The sequence below is a fragment of the Mytilus trossulus genome, chromosome 11 (assembly GCF_036588685.1).
Source record: "Mytilus trossulus isolate FHL-02 chromosome 11, PNRI_Mtr1.1.1.hap1, whole genome shotgun sequence".
Taxonomy (NCBI): domain Eukaryota; kingdom Metazoa; phylum Mollusca; class Bivalvia; order Mytilida; family Mytilidae; genus Mytilus; species Mytilus trossulus.
Window position 1 is genome coordinate 53,327,957 of NC_086383.1, and position 12,265 is coordinate 53,340,221.

Below are 12,265 nucleotides of genomic sequence, written 5' to 3' on the forward strand. Positions count from 1 at the left end.
CCATTTTGGTCATGTTGACTTATTTGTAGATCTTACTTTGCTGAACATTATTGCTGTTTACAGTTTATCTCTAACTATAATAATATTCAAGATAATAACCAAAAACAGCAAAATTTCTTCAAAATTACCAATTCAGGGGCAGCAACCCAACAACCGATTGACCGATTCATCTGAAAATTTCAGGGCAGATAGATCTTGATCTGATAAACATTTTTACCCAGAGTCAGATTTGCTCTAAATGCTTTGGTTTTTGAGTTATAAGCCAAAAACTGCATTTTACCCCTATGTTCTATGTTTAGCCGTGGCGGCCATCTTGGTTGGTTGACCAGGTCACGCCACACATTTTTCAAACTAGATACCCCAATGATGATTGTGGCCAAGTTTGGTTTGATTTGGCCCAGTAGTTTCAGAGGAGAAGATTTGTGTAAAAGTTAACGACGACGGACGACGACGGACGACGACGGACGACGGACGCCAAGTGATGAGAAAAGCTCACTTGGACCTTCGGGCCAGGTGAGCTAATAAAACATAGAAAAGAATAAGATATTTGGCGGGTAAACCTTGTGTCAGGTCAAATGTGAAGGGTGTTCCAGTGGAAGCTCTAATACGATTAATGCGGCACTTTGGAACACCTCTCTTCAAGAATGGTACGGCTACCATTGTGGTATATAATAAGCAGGTGATGATTTCCTGCTCTTTGTCATTCTTCTGATGTCTACGAAGACGATGGCCATGATACCTAGGTAATTATTAGAGATAGGATATTTGAGATCGTTGTCTCTTATATAAGATATTATTACTTCAAGTGTAATAAAGAACATGTTGGTGCCTGTTAGTATTCTCTAATATGGATTGTAATGCATCAAAGGACAAGGTTGGTGTCTGTTCTTTAAAACTTGTACAACTTGTAGTTTGTCAACGGTATGAATTTTTCCGTATGAAACCAGTCGTAGCTTGTAGGGTACTAAAAAGTACCATTAGGACAAGTCGTAGCTTTTAGGGTACTAAAAAGTACCATTAGGACAAGTCGTAGCTTTTAGGGTACTAAGAAGTACCATTAGGACAAGTCGTAGATTGTAGGGTTCTAAATTGTACAATTATGACAAGTTTGACCAAGAACAAATTGGTATTTGTACAAATTTGTATCATTTGTATAAAATATGATTAATATACTACAATTTTGTTTGTACTAGTAGATGAATTGAACTGTTAAAGCAAGAGCAGTTGTATATAGTTTAGTTCATTGACATAATTTGATGGGTATAACTTATTTGATGAATTATTCGACATATATTTTGTAAATAGAACATTTCGGACCCGGTATCAAACTGGTAACGAACCTATTCTAAAATAGAATTCTAACATGACGTCCTTCAAACGCTTTGAGTACACACCCGTGGTAAAATATGAATATATTTCATGGGCTGTTCCCATTGTACCCCCACGTCATATGTTTTTTAATGAATGAGCGACTCGACGTCATAGAACAATGACGTCAGAATATAAGCAATTTACGGGAAAATACACGCTTGTGAAACGGAAAATCATCACAACAAGGAAACGTTAATAAATGATGCTAAAATGAGTTATATTAGCCGTTTTTGTATATATATGAGACATATAAGTACCATTATAATTAGATTCATCTAAAATTATCTAAATATGTTATTATAAATAGTTTAAGTATCATCATTTATTCAGTTTGCTCCGTTATTTTACGTCAATTTAATAGTGCGTTTATATATTGGAACGGCAAACAATGCCATCACCTAGAGCGCTTCGATCCAAAAAAATTGCCGTATTTGTCCTATTAGAATCGAAATAATTCATTGGGGCTTGAATATATCTAGATTTTACCACGGGTTGTCCCTTTATGCCGATATTTTACCCCTCGCTATCGCTCAGGGTAAAATATTTGTCATAAAGGGCCAACCCGTGGTAAAATCACGATATATTCAAGCCCCCATGAATTATTTCTTAATTCTAACATGACGTCCTTCAAACGCTTTGAGTACACACCCGTGGTAAAATATGAATATATTTCATGGGCTGTTCCCATTGTACCCCCACGTCATATGTTTTTTAATGAATGAGCGACTCGACGTCATAGAACAATGACGTCAGAATATAAGCAATTTACGGGAAAATACACGCTTGTGAAACGGAAAATCATCACAACAAGGAAACGTTAACAAATGATGCTAAAATGAGTTATATTAGCCGTTTTTGTATACATATGAGACATATAAGTACAATAATAATTAGATTAATCTAAAATTATCTAAATATGTTATTATAAATAGTTTAAGCATCATCATTTATTCAGTTTGCTCCGTTATTTTACGTCAATTTAATAGTGCGTTTATATATTGGAACGGCAAATAATGCCATCACCTAGAGCGCTTCGATCCAAAATAATTGCCGTATTTGTCCTATTAGAATCGAAATAATTCATGGGGGCTTGAATATATCTAGATTTTACCACGGGTTGTCCCTTTATGCCGATATTTTACCCCTCGCTATCGCTCAGGGTAAAATATTTGTCATAAAGGGCCAACCCGTGGTAAAATCACGATATATTCAAGCCCCCATGAATTATTTCTTAAATAGACACGCTTACCTTGTGTACACGTTACACATTGAATGGTATTGTATTACATACTAGAGACCCGTATGTAAAATGACTTGACGACAATCGTTTGTGTCTGTGTGATTATATATGAAACGAAAGTGGACATTCTTTTTTAACAAAGAGGACACTTTTTAAAAACATTTTAAAGGTAATTTTAACTAATTCTGTTATGTATATGTATAGTGATAAAATATCCAGACAGTAATTGAATTATCGTATATTCTTTATTATTGTTTAATGTTATAAGATACACATTCGTTAACATTGGCGTTTCAGGGATTGTCCATTTTGTTTTGTTTTTTTGAGCTGCTGGGCCCTGATTTTATATGAGCCTTTCTGAACCCCCTCCCTTTTCGAAAGTCCTCGATCCGCCACTGTGAAATTTTCATAAGTGGGGGCCCACTGACTGCCTGAGAGGGGACCCGCTCCAGTCATACTTCAGTGATTCCCTAAATAATCAACCATTTTTTCCTACAAAAGGCACCCCCCCCCCCCTGGCCCCCCTAAAATTAAAATCTGCCTCTGCGCCACTAGTGAACGGTCTCATATATTACACATAGATGCCACACCTTTTTGAGACCTCATTAGGCAATTATAATAATGTTTTGTTATGGCATTTGTAACAAGTAAGCATACTCTTTTGACCAATTTTTATACGTTTCAAGTAATTATTTTACTAAGTTATTTAACTCAATTCAGAGTAAACTAAATCAAATAGAAAAGATGGACTTAATACAACTTTTTTTGCAGGATGCACAAATTTATTCGTTTAAAGAAACTTATTTTTAAACTAGTTAAACAGGTTTTTCAATCGTGTTTGGTTACCGTCTCGTTTAAAAAATGATTCGATTGACTAGTTTAAATAGCTATTAGTATTCTTTCAATTGGTATTGCTAACAAACTGAGGTAATTTGAAGGTCCATCTAACAAAGAAGTAAACATAACTTCCTTGTGTATTGTATTGTACACGCACAGGTATCTATTGATTATAACATTTAACTAGAGGCTCTAAAGAGCCTGTGTCGCTCACCTTGGTCTATGTGTATATTAAACAAAGGACACAAATGGATTCATGACAAAATTGTATTTTGGTGATGGTGATGTGTTTTTGAAGTTCTTACTTTACTGAACGATTTTGCTTCTTACAATTATATCTATCATGAACTTTGCCCATTAGTAACAGAGAACTATATTTGGTAAAAATTTACATAAATTTACCAAATTAATGAAAATTGTTAAAAATTGACTATAAAGGGCAATAACTCCTTAAGGGGTCAATTGACCATTTAGGTCATGTTGACTTATTTGTAGATCTTACTTTGCTGAACATTATTGCTGTTTACAGTTTATCGCTATCTATAATAGTATTCAAGATAACCAAAAACGGCAAAATTTCTTTAAAAATTACCAATTGGAGGGCAGCAACCCAACAACCAGTTGTCCAATTCATCTAAAAAATTCAGGGCAGATAGATATTGACTTGATTAACAATTTAACTTCTTGTCAGATTTGCTCTAGATGCTTTGGTTTCATAGTTATAAGCAAAAAACTGCATTTTACCCCTATGTTCTATTTTTAGCCGTGGCGGCCATCTTGGTTGAATGGCCAGGTCATCAGACACATTTTTCAAACTAGATACCCCAAAGATGATTGTGGCCTAGTAGTTTCAGTGGAGATTTTGTAAAAGATTACTTAGATTTATGAAAAATGGTTAAAGATTGACTATAAAGGGCAATAACTCCTAAAGGGGTCAACTGACCATTTTGGTCATGTTGACTTATTTGTAGATCTTACTTTGCTGAACGTTATTGCTGTTTACAATTTATCTCTATCTATAATAATATTCAAGATAATAACCAAAAACAGCAAAATTTCCTCAAAATTACCAATTCAGGGGCAGCAACCCAACAACCGATTGACGGATTCATCTGAAAATTTTAGGGCAGATAGTTTTTGACCTGATAAACATTTTTATCCCATGTCAGATTTCCTCAAAATGCTTTGGTTTTTGAGTTATAAGCCAAAAACTGCATTTTACCCCTATGTTCTATTTTTAGTGGTGGAAGCCATCTTGGTTGGTTGACCAGGTCACGCCACACATTTTTTAAACTAGATACCCCAAAGATGATTGTGGCCAAGTTTGGATTAATTTGGCCAAGTAGTTTCAGAGGAGAAGATTTTTGTAAAAGATTACTTTAATTTACGAAAAATGGTTAAACATTGACTATAAAGGGCAATAACTCCTAAAGGGGTCAACTGACCATTTTGGTCATGTTGACTTATTTGTAGATCTTACTTTGCTGAACATTATTGCTGTTTACAGTTTATCTCTATCTATAATAATATTCAAGATAATAACCAAAAACAGCAAAATTTCCTCAAAATTACCAATTCAGGGGCAGCAACCCAACAACCGATTGACCGATTCATCTGAAAATTTTAGAGCAGATAGATCTTGACCTGATAAACATTTTTATCCCATGTCAGATTTCCTCAAAATGCTTTGGTTTTTGAGTTATAAGCCAAAAACTGCATTTTACCCCTTTGTTCTATTTTTAGCCGTGGCGGCCATCTTGGTTGGTTGACCAGGTCACGCCACACATTTTTTAAACTAGATACCCCAAAGATGATTGTGGCCAAGTTTGGATTAATTTGGCCAAGTAGTTTCAGAGGAGAAGATTTTTGTAAAAGATTACTTTAATTAACGAAAAATGGTTAAAAATTGACTATAAAGGGCAATAACTCCTAAACGGGTCAACTGACCATTTTGGTCATGTTTACTTATTTGTAGATCTTACTTTCCTGAACATTATTGCTGTTTACAGTTTATCTCTAACTATAATAATATTCAAGATAATAACCAAAAACAGCAAAATTTCTTCAAAATTACCAATTCAGGGGCAGCAACCCAACAACCGATTGACCGATTCATCTGAAAATTTCAGGGCAGATAGATCTTGACCTGATAAACATTTTTACCCCATGTCAGATTTGCTCTAAATGCTTTGTTTTTTGAGTTATAAGCCAAAAACTGCATTTTACCCCTATGTTCTATTTTTAGCCGTGGCGGCCATCTTGGTTGGTTGACCGGGTCACGCCACACATTTTTTAAACTAGATACCCCAATGATGATTGTGGCCAAGTTTGGTTTGATTTGGCCCAGTAGTTTCAGAGGAGAAGATTTTTGTAAAAGTTAACGACGACGGACGACGACGACGACGACGGACGACGACGGACGACGACGGACGACGACGGACGACGCCGGACGCCGGACGCCAAGTGATGAGAAAAGCTCACTTGGCCCTTCGGGCCAGGTGAACTAGTAAGACACAAGTTATTGGTTTATTTCTATATGACAAAACATCTAAATTACACAAGAAGTAAAACTTTCGACACAGGTAATTCTTCGTTTTCTAGCTGAGGGATCACAAACAGTTTGCTTATTTAAAATTATTAGAAAAAGGTAAACAATATTGACGTGACATAGTAGATATATATGCATAGTAAAGGTAGCAATCATCTTCGCTAGCCAAGGGTTACGATCCACTCCCGCTCTCTTCACAGAGAGAGCGGGAGTGGATCGTAACCCTTGGCTACAGAGAGAGCGGGAGTGGATCGTAACCCTTGGCTAGCGAAGATGGGTAGCAATATACAGTAAGGAAAAAATATTAAAAAGTTACTCTCGTAAATTTTACCATCCCCTTTTCCTTGCTTTCTTGCAAATTAAGCTTACCATTTGTAGTGTCATACATGTGCATAAATATGTTTGTAATCAGTATCTTCCATAGATTTGATATCCAGTGGTTAAAATGCTAAAATATAATTTCTTTTTGGTGTATCCATGGCAAAAATCTGCATTTATTTTCTATAACATATTGCAAAAAGGGGGGTAAAGATGTCAAATATTTCCCAAAAATTTGGCCAGTAGAATTTCAATCCCTTGGAGTCATACCTTTTCTGAAACTGTTTACATATATCTATCAAGAAATCCAGGGGCGGATCCAGGATTTTAGTTAAGGGTGGGGGGGGGGGCAAACTTAAATTTTTGCCGAGAGTATCGAGGTGAAAAAAATTTGAGGTAACATTATCGAAATATTCTCTATTAAGCTGAGAACAACCCATGCTTTGCAAATTTAAGGGGGCGCACGCCGGCCACGCCCCGCCTGAATTCGTCCTAGGTCTTTTGTCTCATTTTTTTGGTAAAATTGGGTCAAAAACTTAGTTTAGAAAAAAAAGTGTGTTTGTAAACGTTACATTAATTTCTGGACCTATGGCCGGTCTAGCTATGAAAATACGGACAGTCAAACTCATCATAGATACCAGGATTGAAATTTCATATTTACGCCAGACGCGCGTTTCCTTTACAAAAGACTCATCAGTGACGTGCGAATAAACAAATGTTAAAAAGGCCAAATAAAGTACGAAGTTGAAGAGCATTGAGGACCAACATTCCTAAAAGTCTGTACCAAGTCAGGAGCCTGTAATTCTGTGGTTGTCGTTTGTTAATGTATGTGCCTGTTCCAAGTCAGGAGCCAGTAAATCTGTGGTTGTCGTTTGTTTATGTATGTGCCTGTCCCAAGTCAGGAGCCTGTAATTCTGTGGTTGTCGTCTGTTTATGTATGTGCCTGTCTCAAGTCAGGAGCCTGTAATTCTGTGGTTGTCGTTTGTATATGTATGTGTCTGTACCAAGTCAGGAGCCTGTAATTCTGTGGTTGTCGTTTGTTTATGTATGTGCCTGTACCAAGGCAGGAGCCTGTAATTCTGTGATTGTCGTTTGTTTATGTATGTGGCTGTACCAAGTCAGGAGCCTGTAATTCTGTGGTTGTCGTTTGTTTATGTATGTGCCTGTACCAAGTCAGAAGCCTGAAATTCTGCCGTTGGTTGTCGTTTGTTTATGTTTGTGTCTGTCCCAAGTCATCAGGAGCCTGTTATTCTGTGGTTGTCGTCTGTTTATGTATGTGCCTGTACCAAGTCAGGAGCCTGTAATTCTGTGGTTGTCGTTTGTATATGTATGTGCCTGTCCCAAGTCAGGAGCCTGTAATTCTGTGATTGTCGTTTGTTTATGTATGTGCCTGCACCAAGTCAAGAGCCTGTAATTCTATGGTTGTGGTTTGTTTATGTATGTGCCTGTACCAAGGCAGGAGCCTGTAATTCTGTGGTTGTCGTTTGTTTATGTATGTGCCTGTACCAAGTCAGGAGCCTGTAATTCTGTGATTGTCGTTTGTTTATGTATGTGCCTGTACCAAGGCAGGAGCCTGTAATTCTGTGGTTGTCGTTTGTTTATATACATGTATGTGCCTGTACCAAGGCAGGAGCCTGTAATTATGTGGTTGTCGTCTGTTTATGTATGTGCCTGTACAAAGTCAGGAGCCTGTAATTCTGTGGTTGTCGTTTGTTTATGTATGTGCCTGTACCAAGTCAGGAGCCTGTAATTCTGTTGTTGTCGTTTGTTTAAATATGTGCCTGTACCAAGTCAGGAGCCTGTAATTCTGCCGTTGGTTGTCGTTTGTTTATGTATGTGCCTGTCCCAAATCAGGAGCCTGTAATTCTGAGGTTGTCGTTTGTTTATGTATGTGCCTGTCCCAAATCAGGAGCCTGTAATTCTGTAGTTGTCGTTTGTTTATGTATGTGCCTGTCCCAAGTCAGGAGCCTGTAATTATGTGGTTGTCGTTTGTTGCTGTTTTACGTTTATTGTCTTATACATAAATCCGTTACTGAGTTTCCTCTTTTAAATTATCTTCTTAAATTTGTCATTCCAGAGCCTTTTAAAGATGGCAGTGGATATTTTGCCGGCACCGGTAAAATAGAAAACATTGTTTCTTTTTGACTCTGATTAAAATAATTCAAGCCGGCAAAATAGCATATTTCTTTAGAAATGGCCATCTTACCGTCACTGGCAATATAGTGAATTTAAACTGAGACTACTATAACACAGTGTTATAGTAGTCTCAGATTTAAAGAACTGACTATTATTTCAAAAGCAAATTTAAGTACTAAAACATTTTTGATTTTTGAAGCTTTGTGAATGATTTTGTTATATTGTATAATGTTTTAAATTTCATCATTGTTCATTGCAACAAATGATGTTTTTTTTTGGTTATATGAGAGGGGTAGGAGGGGTCCTGATCCAGAAATCCCGGGCTTAAAAACACGAAATCCCGAAATCCCGGGCTTTAAAACACGAAATCCCGAGGTCCCGAAATTCGAAAAACAAAATCCCGGATCCCGAAATCCCGAGCTTAAAAACACCCGATCCCGGAGTCCCGATAAAGGTCCTATCCCCCTTATCTTATATTTTTGAATAATCACTTTGACTGATATATGTATTTAAACGATTATATGTTGGCAGTGCTAAAAAGAAATAAATCGTGAGAAACACCTTTTAATTTCCCCTGGATCCGCTACTGCAAAATTATACACAAAATTGTTGCAGTCCCTACATTTAACCTTTTGTTTTGATCCCACTAGACAATAGAACCAGACATAGCAATCCACACTCATTTAGGCAGATACAAACATCTAAAGACAGTTATCAATATTCATTTTATCCACGTACAGTTAAATAGTTATCAAAAGTACCAGGATTATAATTTAATACGCCAGACGCGCGTTTCGTCTACATAAGACTCATCAGTGACGCTCAGATCAAAAAAGTTAAAAAGCCAAATAAATACGAAGTTGTAGAGCATTGAGGATCCAAAATTCCAAAAAGTTGTGCCAAATACGGCTAAGGTAATCTACTCCTGGGGTAAGAAAATCCTTAGTTTTTCGAAAAATTCTAAGTTTTGAAAACAAAAAATTTAAAAAAATGACCATATAATTGATATTCATGTCAACACCGAAGTGCTGACTTCTGGGCTGGTCATACCCTCGGGGACGAAAAGTCCACCAGCAGTGGCATCGACCCAGTGGTGTAATTGTTATCAAAAGTACCAGGATTAAAATTTAATACGCCAGACGCGCGTTTCGTCTACATCAGACTCATCAGTGACGCTCAGATCAAAAAAGTTAAAAAGCCAAATAAATACGAAGTTGAAGAGCATTGAGGATCCAAAATTCCAAAAAGTTGTGCCAAATACGGCTAAGGTTATCTACTCCTGGGGTAAGAAAATCCTTAGTTTTTCGAAAAATTCAAAGTTTTGAAAACAGAAAATTTATAAAAATGACCATATAATTGATATTCATGTCAACACCAAGTTAAAGATTGGAATCGCCTTCGTCATGCAGTACAGTACAGGGATTCAAGAGTATGCATGATCCCAGGATCTGCTCTCATCCCTATTTTCTATCCTTATATAATTGTTATCAAATGTATATAAAGTTTTGCAGTGGCTATTTGACCGGCATCGGCCAAATAGCAAATTTGCATTTAGACGGCTCTGAATAAAACTGTTCATTGATTTGATTAGTAGAGAATAAAAAAGCCTAATAATAATTTAAAATCATTTTATCACAATATCAAGCATTAATAAAAATACTGTACAAGTACAGTACAATCAAAAATAAAATATTAAAGATTTTCATAAATAAATAATTTATAACTTTATATTAATTAAAAGCATGAAAACACATTTGTAAATACATTATTAAATATATTTTTTTCTAAAATATTTATAAAAAAGTTGATTTTCAAATCTGTGTAAAATCTATTGTTTAAATATCCTGCCAGTGATAAAAATAATGTTATGAAAAACTACATCATAAGACAGACATGACAGACAATATTAATAGTTGTTTGCTATGAATTTCAAATGGACACATGATTTAACATTTGCAATTGTTCAAAACCGATTCTTTGCCTTTGGAAGATTGTTTTGGTCTAGCACAAGATAAATGCTGCCACTCAAAACAGGAACTACACATTACATTGGCTTCCTTTGAATCTACATCGTGTGTGCATATGTTACATATATTATGTAGATAGGGTTCTTTTTCTTCTCTTTTCATACACTCTAAATAGCCAGGGGTGTAGCTAGGCCAGGTATACTCATGTATACATAATGTGTACTCAAAGCCGGGTGTAAGTCATACTTCGAGGGTTCTTTGGGCCGCTCAAGGCCCCCAGAAGCTCTGGTGTTAATAGTGAAAAATCCTGCGTTTCCTGGAACTTAACATGACCTCACAAAAATCATATTTTCAGCAGTTAAAAATCAACTTTTGAAACTTAATATATGATAAATAAATTTGAAGAATTTTTTATGCCCCCACCTACGATAGTAGAGGGGCATTATGTTTTCTGGTCTGTGCGTCCGTTCGTCCGTCTGTCCCGCTTCAGGTTAAAGTTTTTGGTCAAGGTAGTTTTTGATGAAGCTGAAGTCCAATCAACTTGAAACTTAGTACACATGTTCCTTATGATATGATCTTTTTAATTTTAAAGCCAAATTAAACTTTTGACCCCAATTTCACGGTCCACTGAACATAGAAAATGATAGTGCGAGTGGGGCATCCGTGTACTTTGGACACATTCTTGTTTTTAGAGAAACACAAACTTCTAATGTATATTGGGTTGAACTAGATTGGATAATAAAGAACAGCATCTGTGCAACTTACATGCAATTTATAAATGAGAAAATACATAAATAAATACAATTACATTTCTCTATGTTTAAGTCTTTTTTCAACTTTAAATTCTCAAATATAATTCTAAAAATCAAGGACCATTTCCTTTCCTTTCTTATACAGAAAAAATATGTGTCTGGTGATTTTTTTGATTTTTTTACGGTTCATGTTCAAAAGACCAAGCCAGATAAATCGCTTGATTATAATTGTATTTCTCAAGTCTTCTCATGGTACAGAAAGACCATATTCTGCCATTGCATCTGCAACACAATCACAATGCTGGTTCTGTAAATGAAAAGAGTATATATATACTAGTTTCCAGAATGTAGTATAGCTACAAAATGACTATTATCATATTTGTAATTTTTTAAGTTTAAGTGTTTATATAAGCAACAGTAACACAAGTTTTTAAATAGAAAATTTTGATATTTAATTGTTATTTTTAAATTTTAATTCAAGTGAGATATAATAATTTAATCAGAGCCGGCTAAATAGCAAATTTGCTATTTTGCCGGTGCCGGTCAAATAGCCACTGCCATATGTATGTTTGTATTCCGTCAATTTAGACGCACCCCTTGATTGACTGCAAGGGTACAGCGGATCCATGTACACTCCCTAAGAATTAATGGAGATGTGTCCTTTACAATATTATCCCACCACAGAACAATCCCCACTCAACACCGCCCAAGGGAGTGTGTAGGCCACCGGGAAGTCTATTATTATGGTGGAGGAAGCCGAAGTACTCGGAGAGAACCACCGGGCCACTCGGTGGAAACAGACAAACCAGAGAGATATCAGAAGATTGATCTCCAGGTCAAAGTAGGGGACAACTTTGACCAACCGAGGCCCCCAAAGTACCCATTCTAGTTTAAACTCCGGTCTGTCGGGGTACCACTGAAATGTGTGTGAGAGGGTGAAAATTACCCTTCTGATGTACTGATATTTTTAGCACCCCGAGTGAGAATCGAACTCGGGACCTTCAGCACTGTAGCCATCGGTCTTAACCACTACACCACGAACTCACACAGAGTTTTATCCGCATATCCAATAACCCGAATAATTCAGTCGTTATAT